This window comes from Canis lupus, chromosome 4 (assembly GCF_003254725.2).
Source record: "Canis lupus dingo isolate Sandy chromosome 4, ASM325472v2, whole genome shotgun sequence".
Lineage (NCBI taxonomy): Eukaryota > Metazoa > Chordata > Mammalia > Carnivora > Canidae > Canis > Canis lupus.
The window spans coordinates 14,195,275-14,217,134 of NC_064246.1; the positions used below are offsets into that span (position 1 = coordinate 14,195,275).

At 41.9% G+C, this 21,860-nt stretch overlaps 1 long non-coding RNA gene across 1 annotated transcript; it reads right to left on the minus strand.

Annotated features, from left to right (window-relative positions):
* Positions 1-544: 544 nt before the first annotated feature.
* Positions 545-14,965, minus strand: LOC125754918 (uncharacterized). Its single transcript, XR_007410060.1, has 3 exons — positions 14,554-14,965; positions 13,419-13,581; positions 545-647 (listed from the first exon to the last, which is right to left on the minus strand). It is a non-coding gene; the product is annotated as an uncharacterized LOC125754918 (long non-coding RNA).
* Positions 14,966-21,860: the final 6,895 nt, after the last annotated feature.

Genomic DNA, 21,860 nt, shown 5'->3' on the forward strand with positions numbered 1-21,860 from the left:
GTCAATACTGATAGGTTAGAGGTGGAGTGTGAGGGAAGACAGAGGAGACCAGACTCTAAGGTCCTTAGCAGCTGAGTAGGCAACGGGACATTTACAGAGATGAAGAGACCTTGGGGAGAAACAGATTTGAGCTCAGGAGAGAAAAGTGGTACAGTGAAACAAACTCTCAATGCCTGAATTGCATGGAGAAATCTTAAACCATTCCAGAGGATCTTAATAATATCAAATTCAAAAGCTACTTAGTCCACTAAAAATATGAGTCTTCTGTTCTAATTTGTAGTTTCTGCATCAAATAAGTTGACTCTACTAAATATTTAGAAGCTGCCCTATTCCCAGCCAATCACTAAGGCTACACCACCAATGCCATTTATCACAGCGATGATGCCCATGTAATGCCCTGAGAGTGAGCCATGAGGTACAAGCATCACACTCATACGTCTGTGTAAAGCAGCCAACGCTGTTACAGCAAATCAACCTAGTCTAGAGTATAAACTAATATGTCATGAAGGCCAAGAGCTGCCACTTTTCTCCCTGCTGATGTTACCTTCTTTTCCAGGGCCACTGTGCCAGATGGTTGTGCAGGTACAACTCTCGGGGACGCCCTTCACACTGCAATCCTGATGAAATCCCAATTCCTCAGGAAAATCCTGACGAGAAAGTGGAAGGCAACTCACTTCAGTGGAGATGGTAGCTGTTCTCCAGGCAGCAAGAGAAGCCCTGAGCAGCTACTCTCCCTCCAGGTTACTCCCCCTGCATCACCTGCCTTCAGTCATGCTCTGTGGGCATGGTTTTTCAGGTGAAATACCACCACTCATATGTTAATACACTTTAAAAATGCCTTTGACCCAGAGCTTACCCACAGGTGTCACTCCTCTCTGGCCTTTTGTTCAACATTTTGAATTTTACAATCTCTGGCACATTAACCCAAATGTGAGGGATAAGCCAGCTGGTATCACTGGGGAAAAGAAGAAAAAGCAAACACAGACTTCCATGTTTCTCAGTAGGAATATGTGGCACACTATCTTTGTTGCTATAGCGAGTGAGGGAGGAATGTGGGTGAATACCTGCATGCGTTTATTTGTAAACTTATTCACATCGAATGAGCCTACCAGTTCCCCACCATGGTGTGGGAGGTCATCTGGGGGACAAGAGGTGGCACTAAGCTAGAAGCTATTACAAGACAAAGGTAAATAATAGCTCAGAGGTGGGTAAGTTTTTACCCATTAGGAAGACCTTTCCCATCATCTCTTGAATCCTGCATCAACTTCACCCAATAGGTTAGGTTGGGCATGTAGTAGTCACCCCATTCTCGAAGTGAGAAAAATGAGATTTGGGGAAGATAAGTGATTTGCATGATCCCTCTGCTTAAAAAATACAGAGTAAAGCTTCACATTCACATTCTGACTTCACGGTCTTTGGATATGGGGGATCCTCTGGCTTAGCCAATAGCAAATGATGGACTTCAGGCTTCAGTTGCGTAGATATATCAAATGTCAGAGCTCCTCCTCAAAACCTGTGACGTGAATGAACATTCTCACCCACCAATGCATTAGGCCCAAGTGGACACTCTTTCCCCAGGCTCAGGACTTAAGTCCCAAACCCAGTTACCCATCTTCACTGGGAACCTTTTTCCTGGAAGGTCAATGTCTATCCAAAATGGCTGTTTGGGTTTTCTTGTATAGTGTACCACTGATTTTTATCTAATTTTAATAAGTATTACAAGTTCATTGTTTTTAAAAGTGAAAAAAGAAATACCCGGTCATTTCAGAGGTAAAAGTAATTAATATGCTGTAAGTCAATTGGAATTATATAATACAGATGTTCCTATAACTATGTGCACTGAAGTCATAATGCTATCCTATTTTATGGCTTGCTTTTTTCCCTTTCTATATCATGAACATATATCCCAACCATTAAATATTTTACTAAAATATTATTTTTGACTTCTGCAGAGTAATTTTAGCCTACCATGTGGAAGTACTGTTATGTCCTCAACCATTTCTTTTCTTTTTTTTTTTTTTTTTGATGGATTTGTTTATCCAGTTTCAGTTTTCCTTTTACCTTTTATCATGAAGGAACAGGTTCATATGTACCCCAATATTTGTCATACACTTGACTCCTCTCTACCCCTAATTTCATACATCTGACCAGTCACTAACTCCTGCAGCCTTAACTCCTCCCTTCCTGCCGTCTTGTCTTTCCTCCTTCACATCTACTACTAGTGGTCCAGGCCTTCCCACATCTCTCTCCTGGATTGAGCTCTGTAGAGTCCATCAGGGCCCACTCCTTTCAGTTCACCGACTCCAGCCTAAATAGTCTAAAATTCCGGTTAGACCATATTGCTCCCCTGCTTATAAGCCATTTGGTGGCCCCCCATAGGCTAAAGTTAATGCCCAGTGTCCATCACATGGAATATGGGACCCTGGACGGTCAGGGCCCCAGAAGTATGTTTTCAGTATCATCTCCTGCAACTCTCAGACTCCAATTCCCCACATCAACTGTAGAAAATGGCCTCTAGCAACCACTCCATCCTCTCAGGAGTCATACTGTGCATTTAGATCTGCCATCTCTATCCATACCATTCCATTGCTCCTAAAAAGCTTTCTCCCCACCTCATTTCTTCACCTGGATAGCTCTCTTTAGTTGTTCAAAACTCTCCTCAAGAACTTTTCCTCCAGAAAAAAGTTCCCCTTTAATGCCTCCCTCATCACTACACCCATCCCCCAAGTCTGTGCTAGGAGCCCCTCCCTGTAGGGCTCCCACTGGCCCTGGTGCACATTTCCATGGAACACTACCACACATTGTTTGCAAGGATATGCACACCTGTATGTATCCCTTGCTAGACCATAAAATAATCCAGTGCCAACACCAACTCTTTTTTATATTTCAATACCCATAGGCCTATATACAACACTTGGCACAGCACAGATGCTGAAGAAACATTTAGTGAAGTCAGCCAATTTATTCCAAGGAAACAAGGCTTGTGCACTTAATCTCAAACTTGTCCCACTTATATTGCTCTGAGTCTCATTTCTTGAGATTGACTTAATCTGATTTTCTACTTTTGATTGTTCACTGATTGTCTATATCCTGTGCATTTTCACATACGTGACCTAAATTTAATCTCACCACAAACTAGCCAAGATAGCTGGTATTTCTGCCTCCTTCTAGAATTCACTTTTCTTTCATCTTATAAACTTACTCCAATGTTTCTCTGCAGAACAGTCCATCTCCTACTCCAGAACCAAGTAATTTTGGTGGAGTGACAGGTGCTGTGAATAGGCAGATGGCCAAGAGCAGAGCCAACTAGCACAGCACATTGTCCTAGCCACAATTATTCCTTCAGGGATGAGCACATGACCAAACGAGCCAGTGACAGGCAAGAAGTGTAGCCTGGCTGTTAAGATAAATGTACATACTCTTTCCTAGAAATGATGAAAGAGCTGCTATAGCCATATTGCCCCACCTGAGCCTCCAAAAAGACAGAGGAAACATAGTTGTGATGATGTTGGATAAGCCCTAGATGAAAGTGGGCTGAAAGCCACTCCTATGATCTGAACTTGTCACTTGTATGAGCAAATTAACTCCTTTTACCTATGTAGGTTGACTGGAATTAGGTTTTCTATAATTCATAAACCAAAAGAGTCCTAGTCCATATGCCTATAAAGAAAGTATTATTAGAAGCAACTGTTGTAAATTAAGACTCCAGAACATCACTATAGGCAAATTACAGCTAATAAACAGCACAGCTAAGATCCAAAGTTGGACTTTTGTAATTCTATACTTTCCTGTTCTCAGTCATATGATTAAAAACCTGGCACAATGTAGATAAGGGAAAGCGTACACACACATATACACATACACACAATATATGCTGCCATGAGATTTTAAATGACTTCTGTGAGTCATTCTGCTCTTCTCTCCAATTAAGACATATTAGCACCTTAAACAACTCTGAAGGTCTGCCTCACACAATACAGAAGAGTATTCCTAAAAATGTGGGTACTCATTACTTTTTATTAGTCAAACTTTACTATATAGAAATATCTTTATTTAAAGGGATTTTATGATAACCCTTCTGCAAAGTGAAGAATATGAATGTTGAGAAGAAAATGAGTGTCATGATTTAAATCTGGGCATCAATCAATCAGGATTGCTTAAAAATAAGTTTGGTCTACAATTTAAAGAGAAAGGGAATCCTGATGGCATGCAGATCATATGTAAAAGACAGAGCATATCTTACCCTCTGTTTCAAAGGTTTGGACAAATAGATCATTCAATATGTCCAAAATACTTCCAAAGATCTCCCAAGGTAGAGATCCTCAATTGTGTAAGAAAACAAAAAAATAAAATAAAAATAAAATAACACGACAGTAGCAGCAACAACAACACAAACACCTTCTGGTGGAACAATTGGTTTATCTAGTAGACGTTAATTTAAAAAAAATTTTTTTGAGCACCTCCTAAATTCTAAGGACTGTGTTAGATACCTGGGATATGGCATTAAGAAAAGAAAGAAGAGCCAGTTTTCTTGGAGGCTATAATATAAAAAGTGCTTTCTGCATGCTGTGCTAGAAACTGGTTATACAGAGATAAATCACTCTCACAGAGCTTCATCAAGCACAATACCTCTAAACTATTTGGATTGTTTCACTCCATTATTACAAAGACTTTTGAGCAAGCATCCCTCATAAATGTATATTTACTTGTTTATAAATTGTGTCTTTGCTCTTCTTTCAAATATGTGTAGTATAGTGTATACACATCAAAACCAACCAACAAACAGAAAGCAAAAAGGATGAGGCCAACACTTAATATAAAGAGTCCTTGGGCAGCCCGGGTGGCTCAGCTGTTTAGTGCCGCCTTCAGCCCAGGGCCAGATCCTGGAGTCCCAGGATCGAGTCCCACATCGGGCTCCCTGCATGGAGCCTGCTTCTCCCTCTGCCTATGTTTCTGCCTCTCTCTCTCTCTCTCTCTCTCTCTCTCTCATTCTGTGTCTCTCATGAATAAATAAATAAAATCTTTAAAAAAAAAATAAAGAGTCCTAATATTTCCTTCCCACACCCCTCATTGAAGAACACTGGTCTGGGGGACTGGGCCTCCAATGGCCTAGCATTGCCCTAATCAAATTACAGCTCCCTATATGCACAGTCGACGACAGACCTGCACTCCGGGGCTGGAGCTCTCCTGAGTATTTCTTACTTCGGTCCAGAAAACCACCAATCTGGCTGGCACTGTCCCTGATCCTGTCTGCGATCCACGGACACTTAAAATCACTCCTGAGATAAGGGCAGCCATGGTCAAATCAGATGAATTATTTGCTTTTCAACCATTGGCTTTAGCATTGAGTAGACACACTGCTTGAATGAATATTCCTCACAAAATATCTCACTTATACACCAGGAAGACCTGGTTTATTTGGCGAATGCTGGAAGACCTAAGGGAATGCAAGTCTCCAGCTCATTCTCTCCAGAAACACATTACGTGGACACAGCCAGGCTGTGTAGTCTGACCAGGCCTTCAGTTACGAAGCACCAGCATTCTTGGCATCCTCTCCTTCCAAGGCCAAAGTGTACAGCCCATCCGCTACGCGAAAACTGTGTTTTCTTAGGCCAATTTCTACTCATATTCCTGCAAATTAATTCAATCAACATTTATTGAGTGGCTACCTTGAACAAGACACAACAAATAAAAACTTATTTTGCCAAACGATTTGAGCCAACATAGATATGAGGCTGAAGAGACTCTTCTAGGCAGAGCTCCCACTTTAAGAAAATTATTTCACAAAAAAATGAATGCTAAGCAGAGTTTTCATGCCCAGCCCCTGGCATCATTGTGAGCATACATTAACAACCAACAGCATGCTTCATTCCTGCATACGCTAATGAAAAATGATTGCTTGTCTTTCTAAAACCAAACCAATTATTCTTGTTTTTGTTGAATGGAAATTAAGCTTGTGTTTAGTGACAGAATAACTAAATCAGTCTTATTCGGAACCCGAGCGTCAACGTGGATCCTGTCACTTTGCTGACAGGAAATGTAACCCAGATAGCTTATTTGATAAAACAGGGCTATTTTGGCTTTGAAACAAAAACTCCACTCTTTTGACTTCAGAGCAAATGAACCATGTGCCCTCACCTCCATCTCTCTCTTTCCCTGGCGCCTGTCCCCACGCAGCACGTAAGGAGGCAACGTTTCCCATAACCAGCAACGTCTGCTCCGAGCTGGTACATGCACACCTACCTGATTGAATATCACCATTTCAGAAGTGCTGCCTAATCACATTTTTTCAGGCTGTGTGAACAAAATAATGTTTCTTTAATTACGTGAACTCTTTATTTTTGATATTTTAATGACATTTTAGAAGATAGAACGGCCACTTCTCTTAGATCGGGTGGTATTAATCAGGTGTGACAGCTAGTTATTTGATACATTTTTAAATCCCACTTGTATTTTCACACGAGTAATCTGGGACTTGATTTCTCAGTCCTGGGCCTATAATGGCAACTTGTGTTTCTGCCCATAATGAGCAAAATAATTGAAACAAATTAGCACTATCTATAATTCAGTGGTAGCTTAGAGGCCTTATTTTATTTTATTTTTTTAATGAAATTAAAAAGCATTCTCTCCCCACCCCACCAACCACCACCCTCCCCTGCCCCAGGACAAATGTTAATAAATAAAGATCTGTGAGATCTACACTGTTTATCGTGTCGGTCCAACCTATGTCTTCCCCTGGGGCTGCACCCAGTTGCGGGCAATAAACGTGGCAGGTCCATTTCCTCACTGAGCGTGTTTTGTGCTGGAGGGTTGCTCAGACTCACGTGGGGGCTCCTTTACCTGGGTCAGGACACTAGGGACCATTTAGTGCATCTTAGATGCTGTTTGGGGAATCACAGAGCATTAGCATGGGGTCTGATCTGGGCATGCATTTGTCATAAGTGCAGTAATTGTTAATTTGTTTGTCTCTCTGGTATACTCAACTGAGAGGCCCCAGAGGATGGGCGGGAGTTGCTTGTGCCTCATCAGACGTCATAGCGTCAGCACCCAGCGTTGTGTTGAAAGCGCTTGTCTAGAGGCCACACCACTAGTAAATAGGTGTTTGTGTAGAATGCAAAGTATAAATATTCCTCAGTCCTCTCATTTTACAGAGAAAGATGATGAGGCCCAGAGTAGAGTTGATCAAGTCTCAAAGGACATATACTTGAATTCCATTCTCAGGTCCCAGGCTAGTCTCCCATTTATTATACTGGTCTACTCCATAAAGCTGAAGGTCCAAACATTTAGTTAATAATAAGAGCAGGGGTGCCTAGATGGCTGAGTCAGTTAAGTGTTGGACTCTTAATTTCAGCTCAGGTCATGATCTTAGGATAGTGATCTTAGGAGATGGAGTCCTAGTCAGGCTCCGCGCTCAGCGTGGAGTCTGCTTGAGATTCTCTCTCTCTCTCCCTCTACCCCATTCCTGCTCACACTCTCTAAATAAATACATTCTTTTAAAAAATAGTAATAATAAGAGCAATAAAACAGTCTTTCTCAAATGCCAATGGGCATGAGAATCAGCTAGGGTGTTTATGAAAATGCAGATTCTGATTCAGCAGGTCTAGGGTGAGGCCTGAAATGCTGCCTATCTTTTTTTTTTTTTTTTTTTTTTTTTAATATTTCACCCAGGGCAGCCCCGGTGGCTCAGCAGTTTAGTGCCACCTTCAACCCAGGGCATGATCCTGGAGACCTGAGTTCGAGTCCCACATCAGGCCCCCTGCATGGAACTTGCTTCTCCCTCTGCCTGTGTCTCTGCCTCTCTCTCTCTCTCTCTATCCTGTGTTTCTCATGAATAAATAAATAAAATCTTTAAATAAATAAATAAATAAATAAATAAATATTTCACTCATTATTTGAGAGAGAGAGGACAATGGTGGGGAGGGGTAGAAGAAGAGGGTGAGAGAGCCCAATGAGGGGCTCAATCCCCATCCCAGGACTCCAGGATCACTACATGAGCAGAAGGCAGACACCTAACCGACTGAACCACCCAGGTGTCCTGAGATACTGCCTGTCTATCAAGCTCCATGTGACCCCAGGACTGCTGGCCTGTAGACCACACTTTGAGTAGCGAGGCCAGAGACTAGAGGGATTGATTAATCCTGCTGGCTCGGAGTCAGACTGGCAGGGCTCAGCTCCTGACTGCTACTTTCTGCATGTTATTCTATGCCAAGCACAGCACTGCTGCCATATGTCAGGCTCTATACTCTAAAACAAAGCAGGCAGTAGGGAGTGCGAGAGACTGAGGCAAACTGAGGCAAAGACTGAGGCTTTTGTGTGCTTTCCAAGTTAGTAGCTGCAGTTTATCTTGATTTGATTGTGGGAACAAAAGTCCTTTGCTGCCAGATCTGAATTGTCAGAGAAAATCTGCGTCCTTGATTTCATATTTGGGGAAGAAAAAGATAAAGATAGATAGATGATAGATGATAGAGAGAGAGAGAGAGAGAGAGAGAGAGAGAGAGATGATAGATAATAGGTAGACAGGCAGGCAGACAGTTCAGTGATATCTTTATTTTTAAAAATTAGCAGCAACTTAAAACATTTCAAAACCCATTACAGGCCACCCATGGGCTGGATCCTGCCTCTATCTTGCTACTTCTTTACAAATATGTTCTCATTTGATCTTCAAAACAACCCCAGGAGGGAGCGTTATTAGGATTACCATTTATCATCAGGGTAAAGGGCCCAGAGATACTGGGGAGCTCCCTCCCCGTGCCTGCCTGAGGCAGTGCCTGGACACCAGCTGGGAATGACTGATCCCAAAGCCAGATCACTACCCAGCAGTAGCGATCGTCACCAAGTCCTGCCTAACTCTGTTTCTCAAATGTCCCCCGGACTATGGCTAATGTGCCATATTCTAGCAGTAGGGAGCCTGGGCTTCTTGAGTACTGTGCTATCTTGTTTCTACCGTGGGCTCTGTCCTTATGTTGTTTGAAGATAATGGAATGAAATACCTAAATACCTAATGTCCATAGGCCTCAATTTGCCGCAATGCCCACCTCGTTGGGCTAGTGTGAGGTTTAAGTGAGAGCTGAGCTCATAGTTAGTTTAGAAACTAAACCAGGCATGTAATGATGCCCAGCAAATAGCCACCATATGTGTACACCGTCCCTGTAATCTCCAGGGCATCTCCCCTGGGACCCAAACATGAAATCTGAATGTTCCTTATATGTCAGGAGGTCTGATTCACAAGGCACCTTTCTCAGTAGCTAACCAAGAGGAAATGTCATGCCACTTGAGCCGTGCCTAATGTCCCAGGGTTTTGACTTCTAGTCTCCCTCTATCATCTTCTCTGCCCCCACTACCCTACTGCTACAGAAAAAGCCTACATACACTCAGGAGCCAAGACAACCTGGTCTGGACCTTACTGGGCCCCCAGCTGCACACTATATCGGTCACCTCGCGCAAACTACTGGAGGCTCAATATTCCTGATTGAGAAAGAGAATAATAATCTCTCCTAAATTTTCTTTTTGTTTTTGTGGGAATTAGATGAGATGATGTATGTAAAATGCCTGGTACATAGCAGGCATTTTGTAAATTTAAGTTCCTATCTCCCCTCTGGCCCACCTTATCTCAGAAAGTCACTGGGTAAAGAGTGAGCAGATTATACCAAACCTACACATGTTCTCTCTCCACGCTGTGACAAAAGCTTGTAAAGAAGGCAAAATTATACCATATTCAGCCCTGGACTGGGAATGGAGAACCCAGATGTTTGTTTATAAACAAACATGGCAATGCAAACTGTCACTAACCCCATTTTCGGGGGGGGAGGGGAATGGAGGTTTAGAGAGGCTAGGTCACTCGCTCAAGACCACTCTGCTATCCAAGTAGACTCAGTGTCTCATTCCCCAGTGGCTACACACCACGACAAGTCATTTTACTTCATCCATCAAATAAAGATCTCAGCAATATCCAACTGTATGAGAAATTCATATCTTTGTCCTGGTTTTTATTTTTATTTTGGGGGAGGGGGGTCTTTCCCATCAAATTCTTCACTGAGACTAGACCAGGATGCAGCCCCTGTTGAAAAGGAGCTGAAGGGCAGTGGCTCGCCCTCAAATACACCGTTCCATCGTATTAAAGACAAGGCATGTTTGGTGATCTGCCCCAGTCTCCTTTCAAGCTGGCCTGTGTGGACAGTTGGGTAGTCTCTCTCTTGGATCTAAACTATTTTCAAGTGGCTCAGATGTCCAGGATGGAAAGGATCTTTTTGATACAGATCAAGTTCAGCTTTGATCATTAAACCATTCCCTACTTCCCTGTGAATTTTCACCAAAGTGGGAAACTGAGCCAACGCATGCACCTCAGCTCAGAGGGTGGGTGCTATGGATCAAGGCGGTAGAGGGGTAGGGGCGCAGCTGTCTCCTCTAAGCCGCAGGAAGACACCCTGTTAGGACTGAAATCCAGGGCGAAAAGAGGCACTTTAAATAGAAATCACATACTGCTACCCTGTCTCCCTCCCCACTCCCCTGCAAATAAACACATAAGGTTTATGATTGGATAACAGTTTGGTTTCATTCCAAGTGTAGAAATGGGCTTAGAAGACTTCAGTTTCCTGTCTCCTAACTTTCCTGACCACAAATATTTTTTATTGTAAGCCATGAAAGCAAAGGGTTATTTAATAAATTAACACTTCAAATGCCTTTGGTTCAACCCTCAGCCCTAAACTCAATTATTGGCCTTCTATTCATTTAGCTCAGGCACTTAGACCTGCCTCGCCTGTCTCTTAATTCCTTCACCTAGAAAGCTTTAGTCCTTATCCTTGCTAGATTTTATGGTTTTACAATACTTTATTGAATTGCTATATTGTAATTTTTCTGCCCTCCACCCCCATCCCAAATAACCCTTTATGAAGCAGCATAGACATAGCCCGGTATGCAGTGAGGTAAGCGCAGCAGTCTATAGCATTTCACAAATTTCTCTTGGTCTCACAAATCACAAAATAATCACATTAAAACACACACACACACACACACACACACACACACACACACACCAGCAACAACAACCTAGCCCTTTGCCTGCAGGACAATGCATGGTTTTTTATTAAAAGAGGAATTTAAATTCCTTCTGTGCACAGACTGTTTTAACTATAAAGACTTAGAAAATTAATTTTTGCCTATAATCTCTTATAGATAATGCTATAAAAATAGTTCCTCTTTAAGAAGCATATTTCATGCAAATATCAAAAAGCCTTTTATCTGTGTTCAAGATTTCTGATTCTATTTCTGTCCCTTGTTTCCTTCTCTTAGGAGGAGATCAGATTTCGGGGGCCCTGGATCCCAGAACTTAGTCCTGGGAGACAGGACGCAGGGGCAGGCCACAGGTCCGCCAGCTTGCCATCCGGCAAGCACAGCACCCAGGTCCCTGCCAAACTTCCTACTCTGTGCTGGGCACTGTGCCACGCGCCAGGGCCACAGAGGGGTGGATTCAAAGGGTGAGAGAGGCAGAGTTACAGCCAGAAAGTTCGAGAAGGCCTGGTGCTGTGGTGGCAGTGCAGAAGGAGAGGGGAATAGTGTCTGCGAGGCAGTGTTGCCCAAACCGCCCTCCCGCACAGACCACCTTCAGGGTTTCTGCACATCCTAGAACCACCTCTATTATTATTATTATTTATTTAATATTTTCTTCAGATGATTCACTTTTTTCCTTCAATTCAGCCTCATCCCAAGCACTCGCATCTGTGAAAGTCACTGCTTAACGAGCTGCTCGTGTTTGTTTCTAATATACATTAAAATTAGGGCATAACCATTAAAATGAAGTTTATCCTGATGTCCCTAAAAACGATCTCAGGTGTACCACCAGGCATCCTCACAGCAGGAAACCCTACTCTTATGGACCAAATATTTGTGTCCCCCCACCCCAAAGGCATAGGTTGAAATCCTACCCTCCAATGTGATAACATTAGGAGGTGAGGGCTTTGGGAGATAATTGGGTATTGAGGGTGGAACCCTTATGAATGGGATTAGTGCCCTTATAAAAAGACACTAGAGCTGGCTCTGAGTCTGCCCTCCCCTATGTGAGGACACAGTCTATGAACCAGGAATCAGACCCTCACTGGGCATGGAATCTTCTGGCACCTTGATCTTGGACTTCCCAGGTTCTTCAACTGTGAAAAAAATATGTCTGTTACTTAAACCACCCAGTCTACGGGATTTCACCTGAACAGATGAAGACACAGAAGAAGACACCGGGAAAAGGCAAGAGTGAGAAAAAAAAAATAGCTAGGGCTTAGCATTTGTAGAAAAAGGGTTTCCAAACTGTGTCAGGTGGTGGGGGGACTCCCCATCTGTGTACACACTCCCCAGATGAAGCACTGAAGTCAAATGCTCAAGATGCCTCTGTCCTTCTGTCCCCAGAGCCCCAAACCTTCAAACTCATATTGTCTGACAGGTGGTTGGGCCTGGATAAATCCGCCCAAATCTATCCCGATCACCAGAACGCACATCCAAGCACACCTCCTGTCGCTGTAGTCCACAAGATAAGCTCTCACTGGAGAGAGACAGTGCATACAGTCACACTCATCTGCCATCAACACAGAAGGTTGATGGCCCACAAGGGATATGATACCTATCCATGCCCCAAGTATTGGACGTTTTGGTTTGCTAATTTTCTGAAGGCAGCTGTGGAATAGTAGAAAGGGTGAGGTTATATGGAGCCAAGTCTCCTATATTTCTTCCCAGACACTGACCAGATGCATAATCTTGGGTGAGTTACGTCAATCGTAGGACTCCCCACTTCCATGTCTGTAAAATGGAGATAATGATCAACATTTGCAACAATGTTTTTGAAGGGGGCGGAGGCTAGACAAAATGCCTGGTGTGTATAAATACGTAATGCCTAAGCACGTAATTTGAAATCATGCAGTAAATATATTTTTAGGATAAACTATGCAGCCATTACAAATGATGAAATCATAGTAAAGAAGACCATAAAAGCAATTATCAGAAACCCTTAAGGCAATTAAAAGATACTCCAAAAATTCCAGTATTCCCATTTTAATACATTCCAGTGTGTGCCTTAATGTGTATTCACTCTACTTTCACGTGAGGAACACTGTGCATATTTCTGGACCCAGACAAATAAAAACATAGTAAAGTAAGACTTTTTGTGCATTAGAGCTGAGAGACAGTCTGGCATAGAAGTGAGTCCTGAGTCCACTAAACTGGACTTTAATCCCAGTTAGGTTTCCTCCTGAATGTTATCTTAGCTAAATTACATAGTCACTCTAAACCTCGGGTTCCGTTTCAGAAAAACAGGGATATTAATAATAGTATCCACCTCCCAAGTTGGCTCAGCTGATGTTAGTAAATTCTGGTGTTGAGTAAATTCCCAAGAAATGGTACTAATATTAAGGTTTTAGGATTGTGGGTGATACTTTTACCTTCAAAAAAGGATCTTTGTTGGGGCACCTGGGTGGCTCAGTGGATGAGCATCTGCCTTTGGCTCAGGTCGTGGTCCCAGGGTCCTGGGATCGAGTTCCACATCAGGCTCCCCGCAGGGAACCTGCTTCTCCTCTGCCTCTGTCTCTGCCTCTCTGTGTCTCTCTTGAATAAATAAAATGTTTAAAAGAAAAAAAAAAAAGGATCTTTGTTGGCTATAGAAAATGTAAAGTAGCCAAATTACAACTACATTCACTATATTTCTGTTGTTCAACCCCAAAGCTGTACTGTGGGAAAGAGCTAGAAGACCAAAGTCACCACTACTACCACCAGGGTGCCCGATCAATACTAAACCACACCTAGGCAGCCTGTGACCAAACCAGAGGGACAAACGTTCACTTCCTTCCCGGCCCAGTCGAATAGGACAGAATGATCCAAGTGCTTTTTTCGTCACACTGAACAAATGCATCTGAAATATCCCTGGGCTGTATGTCTACCCCTGCCACTTCCAATTTTACTTCACAGCTACATTGGAAAAATTTAAACCCTCTTCAATTTAAGCTGCTTTTATTTGTATTCAGACTAAGATAGAGTGTGGGTGCCAGGGGATAACTTGACCATTAAAAAAAAAATTCCATTTGACTACATATATTTTTTATCAATTTGGGAAAGCTATCAAAGCAGGCATTTTCACTTAAAAGCTTGGAAATAAAGCTGATATTATCTGGCGGGGCGGGGGGGCTGGGGAAATCACCATAGCAAAAAAAAAAAACAACAAAACCCTTTCGTGTATCCAATTTCACATTGCTGTTGTCATGTACAGGATGTATATTCAAATGTGTTTGCATATTTCTAAACTGATCATACATCAAAATTAGAGCCATATTGTTCCTTTTACAGTGAAACTGTTTATATAGGAAATATTGTAGCAAATGTTCCCTGCCTCCACCCGGGGTTGTGACTGATTGCAGAGTGAGATAAAAGCACTTGTGTCCACAAACAGGAGAAAAGCCTATATGCATGCAAGAAATGAAAAGAAGGTGTGATTTTAACACAAACACTATTATCAACCCAGGGGGAAAAAAAAGATTACTGGAGTTTATGCAAATTCAGAGAAAGCCAAAAGCATATACTTACACCCTGACAGACTGAAAATTAGGGGTTGGGTCAGATAACAGAATTCAGTTTGTACAGTTCGGAGTAGCTCCTGGATGGTGTTTTATTTCCATGCAACCAACGGAATTAAAGTCATTTAGAAGAGACAGAGATGGCCCTCTAAGGGGAACCGGTTTCCCACCAAGCTATGGGAAACAGTGATGGAAAGCCAATCCTTTGGCTCTTTAGCGTTTTCCCTGAAAGAGCTAAGCTGGTCTCATGAAGTTCAGCTGAATTTCCCCTCCTTTACAGGGAGCCTTTTTTCCTTTCTTTTCATCAAAAGCTTGCTCCAACTACAAAGTGAAGTGGGAAGTTGGCAATTATCCTACAAATCCAGGTTATGTTGTTTGGTCAACAGAACTGTAGATTTGGTGGAGCTCTAAGGAATTCTAGAGATTATCCTAGTCTGCAGCTTTCAGACTTTGAATATCTTGTCAATGGAATCATGTGTAGAAGAACCCCAACATGCAAATTAGATTCTAACTAACCATAACAGCCATTCTAACATCATAAATGTATTTTAAAAGCAGGCAAGAAGTCATGATTTTAATGCTTAACCTTTTATATCATGGACAAATGAGAATGACAAGACTGGTTTGACAAATAGAAAATATTGATACTTGGGTTTATGACAACAGTTTTACATCTGCCTCAGCATCTAGTTCCTTGCTTTTGAAAGCACCATTTCTCGCACAAATAAGCAGTGCACTATAGTAACAGTTTTATATTTTAAAAGTATAAACAGCGCAGCCCAGATGGCTCAGTGGTTTAGCACCGCCACCTTCAGCCCAGGGCCTGGTCCTGGAGACCCAGGATCGAGTCCCACGTCAGGCTCCCTACATGGAGCCTACTTCCCCCTCTCCCTGTGTCTCTGCATCTCTCTCTCTCTGTCTCTCGTGAATAAATAAATAAAATCTTTTTAAAAAGTAAAATATAAGTATAAACAGGAAACTTGATCTAAAAGATTTCAAATGTTGGGCTGCCTGGTTGGCTCAGCTCTGGATCTCAAGGTCATGAGTTCAAACCCTATGTTGAGCTCCATGCTGGGTGTGGATCCTCCGTAAAAAAAATAAATACATAAATTTCAAATGTCAGAGGACACTGTATTCCAAGGCCTTCGTCAAAACAAGATCACATGGCCACACAAATAAAAGGACTGATGAGCTGCAATATATAGAATTTGGGGGTATATGGGTTTTGTTATTAAAATTCTTAAAATTGAATAGAAATAGACTGTAAAATAAAATTCAAGTTAAATGGCTAAAAAACTCATGAATATGGTTTGAAAACTGCTGATGTAGTTCAACATCCATATTTTAGAAGCAGGGAAACCAAGGCCCGGAATTGAAATGGCTCCCCTGGGATGCAGCATAAGGCATGGGGCAAAGCTCTTTCAGTGCCCCATTTCTTGCATTTTCCATATCTCTGTAGATTGCTCCTTAAGCTCTAAATAGGTTTTATTTTCTCCTGTTTTTATTTATTTATTTTTTACAGATTTTATTCATTTATTTGAGAGAGAGAGAGAGAGAGCACATGAACGGGGGTGGGGGAGAGGCAGAGGGAGAGGGAGGAACCGACTCCCCACTGAGCATGGGGGACGGACGATATGGGGCTGGATCCCGGGACCCTGAGATCATGACCTGAGCCAAAGGCAGATGTTTAACTGACTGAGCCTCCCAGGTGCCCCCATTTCCCATTTTTAAAACCAATAAAATAAAGAAACAAAAAACCTCAGTGACCCAACACCCCAACGTCTTCATCATATTCTTACCTGCATTTCTACTCACTTTTTAAGTTTCTTGAAGAATATCTACAATTTCCATCTCCTCTTCAGTCAGCTCCACTGTGACTGCCACTCCTACCTTCCCAGCAATTCCAAGACTACTTTCTTTTTGCTAAATGTTGTTGTCTGTCATCTACACTAGATTGCAAACTTTATTATGACAGAAATTTGTGTGTGTTTTGTTCATTGACGCATCCTGATTACCTACTCACAGTAAGCGCTTAATAAATATTTGTTGGATAAATTAACAAGTCATGTTAGAGTCCTATCATTTGTGACTAAAACTGATTATCAAAAATCTCTAAGGGCAGAGTTCCATTTTCAAATAACACTTGATAAAGGACTAAAAGGGAAGGATATGGTTGGTCAAAAGCAACTGCCTAGTAAGAATCATTACAAGTATAATCATTTAATGGCTCTAGAAACACTTCTATTGTTATAAGAGACCAAATTTTAATCCAACTGTGGCACTCAAAGGCTTTCTCAGTCTTGAGTTGTATCACTGTAGATGACAAATGCTTCCACTTTCCATAAGTCCTGCAATTTGGAGCTTATATATGCCCTTTTAATTTTACCTGTCAACCTGCCAGTTCATTTTCAAGCTCATCTCTTCCTTGTCAAATGCAGCCACCAGAACCAAGGCATACTAGTAATATTCTGTTTCCCAAACTCTCATATTTCCAAGTAATTGTAGATGACATCCAATCAGCAGCTCATGATGATAAAGGTTTATTTCCCACCCATACTGCATGCCAGCTGTAGGACAGCTACAGCTCCATCCTATGAGTCTTCTTTATTTTAGGACCCAGGTTTAGGAATCAGTCTCTTTTGAGGACATTGAATTCTCATGGCAGAGGGCAAGAAAGGAATGGTCCCTAAAGCTTCTGCTCAGACATATAATGCAACACATCTGCTCACCTATCATTGGCCAAAGCAATTCACACGGCAAAGCCTGATGCTAATAGTTGGGATGCATTCTTGCCATGGAGAGGGAGGTCCTATAGAGAAAGAAATCTTATAAAGATGAGAGCAGTTAAGGGGGTAGTAAATATTTGGGGAAAGAAAAAGTAACAATACGGTCCTCCACAGTTACGGTTTGAATATTGAGAATGAGAGAAAGATTGTAGTCTAAAGAGACTCCCATGTTTCTAGTCTGGGGAGTAGAGCAGATTATGATGCTATGCCTCCAGTTTGGAAGTATAGGTGGAGGAGCAAGTGGTGAAGACAAAGATTATGGGTTCCATCTTGAACATGCTGAGATATTGCCAGCTGTGCCATTCCTGAATAGAAATGCCATTTGACACCTACTTAGACTACACTAACTTGGATTTGAAAGACAGTAACTGTGCCAAGATACAGTTCTGGAGTCATCCATCCATATGCATATTGTGGATGGAGGCACATGAGTGAATGAGATCTCCCAGGAAGTGTGCAGGAAGAAAGAGGTGAAGACTGAGGGAAGTACATTCTTGGAGTTCCCAATTCAGTTGTCAGCAGTAAAATGAGAACCTACAAAAGAAGAAGGAACAGATCTAGAGGCCCATGGAAATCAAAGGAAGAGAGTTTTCAGGAACTTGTAAACAGTATCAAAATACTAGTAACTGACAACTAGTAACTGATAACTTACTAGGTACCAGTCACTGTTTTAAGCCCTTCACACATATTATCTCAATTAATTTCCACAGCACCATAGGAAGTAGGTTCTATTTTGTGTATAAAGAAACTGAGATTAAGAGAAGTTGGATGACCTGCCCACGGTCACCCAGAAAGTGAAGGAAGAGGGATGTAGAACCAAACTGCATAGTTCCAGAAATCACTCATAATTCGAAGGTTATGGAAGGAAGAAAAGGGATGAGCTTCATTGTTAACTACATGGAAGTTGTTGACTACATGGAAGCTGTGGAAATGGAATAGTGTGGGAATCTAGAAAAGGAAACAGTTCCTTTTGGCTGAACTGATCAGGAGAAACTTCATGATATAAGGACTAAAGGATGAACATAAGTTGGGCAGGCATTCTTCCCTTCCTTGTCTCCCCTCACCCTCCCTGATCAAAGCTATAGTTCAGAATTGTGATCTTCTAAGAATTCCATCTAAAGGGCAGCCACAATTTTTGAATTTTTTCAACCTGAGTGAGTTGTCACTTCCCCGTAGTGACCATCCTGCCTTTGGATCTTGTGGCAGAGATGGCTGGCTGGTCACCAGTGTTTCCTCCTCTCCTTGTAAATACAACTACATCCCACAGCATCCTTTGCAGCAGAAATGGCCATGCAACTGCGTTCAAACAATTATACATGGAAAGTAATGCTGTGTTCCAGGCTTGGCCCATAAAATACTGTCCCATGCAACCCCACATTCTCCTCTCTCTTTTGCCTGCTTCTTTTGATGTCCTACATGACCTGTGCTGAGAAGCCACATTTGAGGATGGCAGAGCCTCTGTTCATCTCGACATCTGAATGACTCCTGAAGCAACCTCTTACCATTAATAATGAACAATATCTGGATGAGGCTGTTATATGACAGAGAAATTTTTATGGTGTTAAACCTCTAAGATTTTAGAATTTGTTACAGCAGCTGTTACACTCCTAACCAATACAGATATCTTTCTCTATTACAGCCACCTCGCATTTCCATTTCTTGAATAACTTTGTGTTTTCCTGGGCAATTTTGTACATCCCTAAACTTTAATACATCATAAGTTGTATAATCTCAGGAGAGCAGATAACAAGAAGATGAAATTCAAGTCTCTCTGTAGGAAAAGATCTCTAAACTCTAATCTCTAAACTCAAACCTCTGACTCTAAACTCCTCTGGGTCCCTTTTTCTTTATAGACAAAGAAAAGCACAGAATAGACATGGTCTAAATCTCTTTGTAGCATAAAAGGTCTCTCTCTGCAGTGTGGTGACAAGAGTGTGAGCAAGAGCCTGCAGTGGTGCAAGGGTAAGGTGTCAAAGAGAATATGCTTTGGTGTAAACGAGAGGTCACCAGATTTCAGTCAGATCACCTTATTCCAGTTGCATGACCTCAGCCATATCCCCTAATCTCTTAGTTCCTTCACTGTAAAATAGGAATAAAAATATCTACTCTGTAGACAGTTTTGTTTGCTCAATCAACATTGATGAAGTACCAGAGAGGTAGTCCTGCCACATGAAATGAGCATGTGCATATATGGGAAGGTGTTTTGTAAGCAGAAAGCATTCAGCAATTGTTGATGACTGTGTTCCCATATCTCTCTAACTAGGTCCCTGCTAATGTGTGTCTATGCTCAAAACCAGTAAGACAGACAAGGATGTGCATCATCATTGTATTCAAAGGATTGTAATCTGTTTTGGAGACTACAGGAAAGGGTTTTATATAATTGGCCCCCATGTCCCACTAGCCACTTTGCTCTTTCCTCAACTTGGAAACACAGGTTTCATTCCTTGCTTCCTCTGTGTGTGCCAGCATCACCAACATTCAGTTTCTTGCTCTTCTATAGACTCTAGCCATCCCCAGGTACATCTGATAGGCAAGAGACAGAATTTCAGCCAATGGTAAGCAGGGAGCAGAGCCCCTCAGTCTGTGGCACCATGTCAACTCACCCTTGGAGAAAGGGTTTCACTCACTGTGGCAGCTCTGTCAGCATCAGCAGGGCACATCTCATCTCTAGGTCCCGCTAGATTTCAAGACCATGTAGAAATCTGGAACCAAAGAGCTTTACTCTCTCGTGACCACCTGCCAGTGCCACTATGGTCATCATCAAAGAAGGCTGCCTCAGATTTGGGACCACTGGTTGTTAAGACAGGACAGGAGAGCAAGGTTGGTAGGCTATTCTCTGGTTCATTTTCTTCCCCCTTCCAGAAAACATTTCAGATTCTGAAACAGTTCTGCAGCTAAATAACTACAGAAAGGTTTGTAAGACACTGAAGCCAGTGTCACAAGGTAGGTGACTTCCTCTCCAATATTCAATGTCCTCAACTGTAAAGTATGGGATATAGTATGCATTTCTGCCTGTCACACAGGATTGTTGTAAAGCACACATTAAATGATTTTCACAGATGGTGGAGGTATTATCCTCAGTATCTTTATCACTATCTTACTGAAGATCAGCCTCAAGACCCATGACTCAAAATCATGTCATTAACAGGCCATCTTCTAGGTCAACCACACTGTATGTAAGACCACATCATTTCACATATGAAATATTCAGGATCTCTCTGGAACTGAGGCTTGGAATAATAGTAAAATTTCAGGAATCAAGACACTGCAAATTCAGGATGTATCACTCCAAGGAGGGAGTTAACTAAACATGCCTTTGCACCAAGTACAAAAAAAGGACTGGACATGTAAACAAGGCTTCAAGAGGAGTATTGACCCTAGTTTTGAGTTAATCTTCAAAGCATTTTGCTCTGAACTTTAAGAAATATTTTCAAAGCGACATCTTCCTATAAATAAGTAATACAGCAATTCGGAAATATTTTTACTGCTTTGTTATGGCAAGTCCCATAAGGATCTACTCATGAAGATTCTGTTCACTGAGATTTCTTAATTAAAAATGTATTTGCTGAAAATATTCTATAATTTATACTTTATAGTAAGAATAAAAATTACCTTTTATTGAGGGCCCATTGGGGCACACATCATCTCATTTAACCCTTAGGACAACATGACAACTCCCAGATATATTACAGAAGCTACTTTTTTCTTTGCTTTGTACCAACAGGAAAGTCTGGTTTGGGGAGTGTAAGTAACTCATCCAGTGTCCTAAAGCTAGAAATGATGAAGCAGAGATACAAAGCAAGGATTACATGATTCTCCTTTCTTCTAACCATTTTTTCTATTTTGTTTCTTAATTAAGATGACCTCGAATGCAGCTGGCCAACTTAGTAGGGACTTTGCTGCAATGAAATATGCTAAGAGGATCAGCCTTCACATCATCAGCTGGCGTGTTTCTAGAAAGCAGTAGCCACACTTGATCAGATCTTTATTAGGTCCATTCAGCCTGGCTGGGTGTCATCATCTGTGGATGCCACAGGAGGCTTGATACTCATGATCACGACTTCCAAGTTCTCCTCATTGTCCGGGAACTGATAAGTCTAAGATATGACCTGGGTCACAAAATCCCCTAGCAAATAGGCAGTGGACATAGCAGGTTAACTCAGGGCCTATCGGGCATATCTACCATCTTCTCCTTGACCTTCTGCTGACATTGCTCCGCAGCAGCCCTGGCACTTAGAGGGAAGGTAAAGGACAAGAAACATTAGTCCTTCTCGATCCCTCCCAAGAAAGAAAAGAGACCCAGCTGGAAAGGGCAGTGCAGTTGTTTCACGGTAATGCAGGCTTTAGAGGGAGCTGGCCCCAACATAAGGAATGTGCAACTCTATCCGCTGCTGATTTTCTCCCCAAAGAGAGACCCTGTGGAACGTAAACTTCAACCAAGAATTGGATTTTTCTTACAATGTCAACAATTACTTTGTTATTAAAGAAAAAAATCTGGGAGGGAGACAGCAGATGGGCACATCTGACAAGA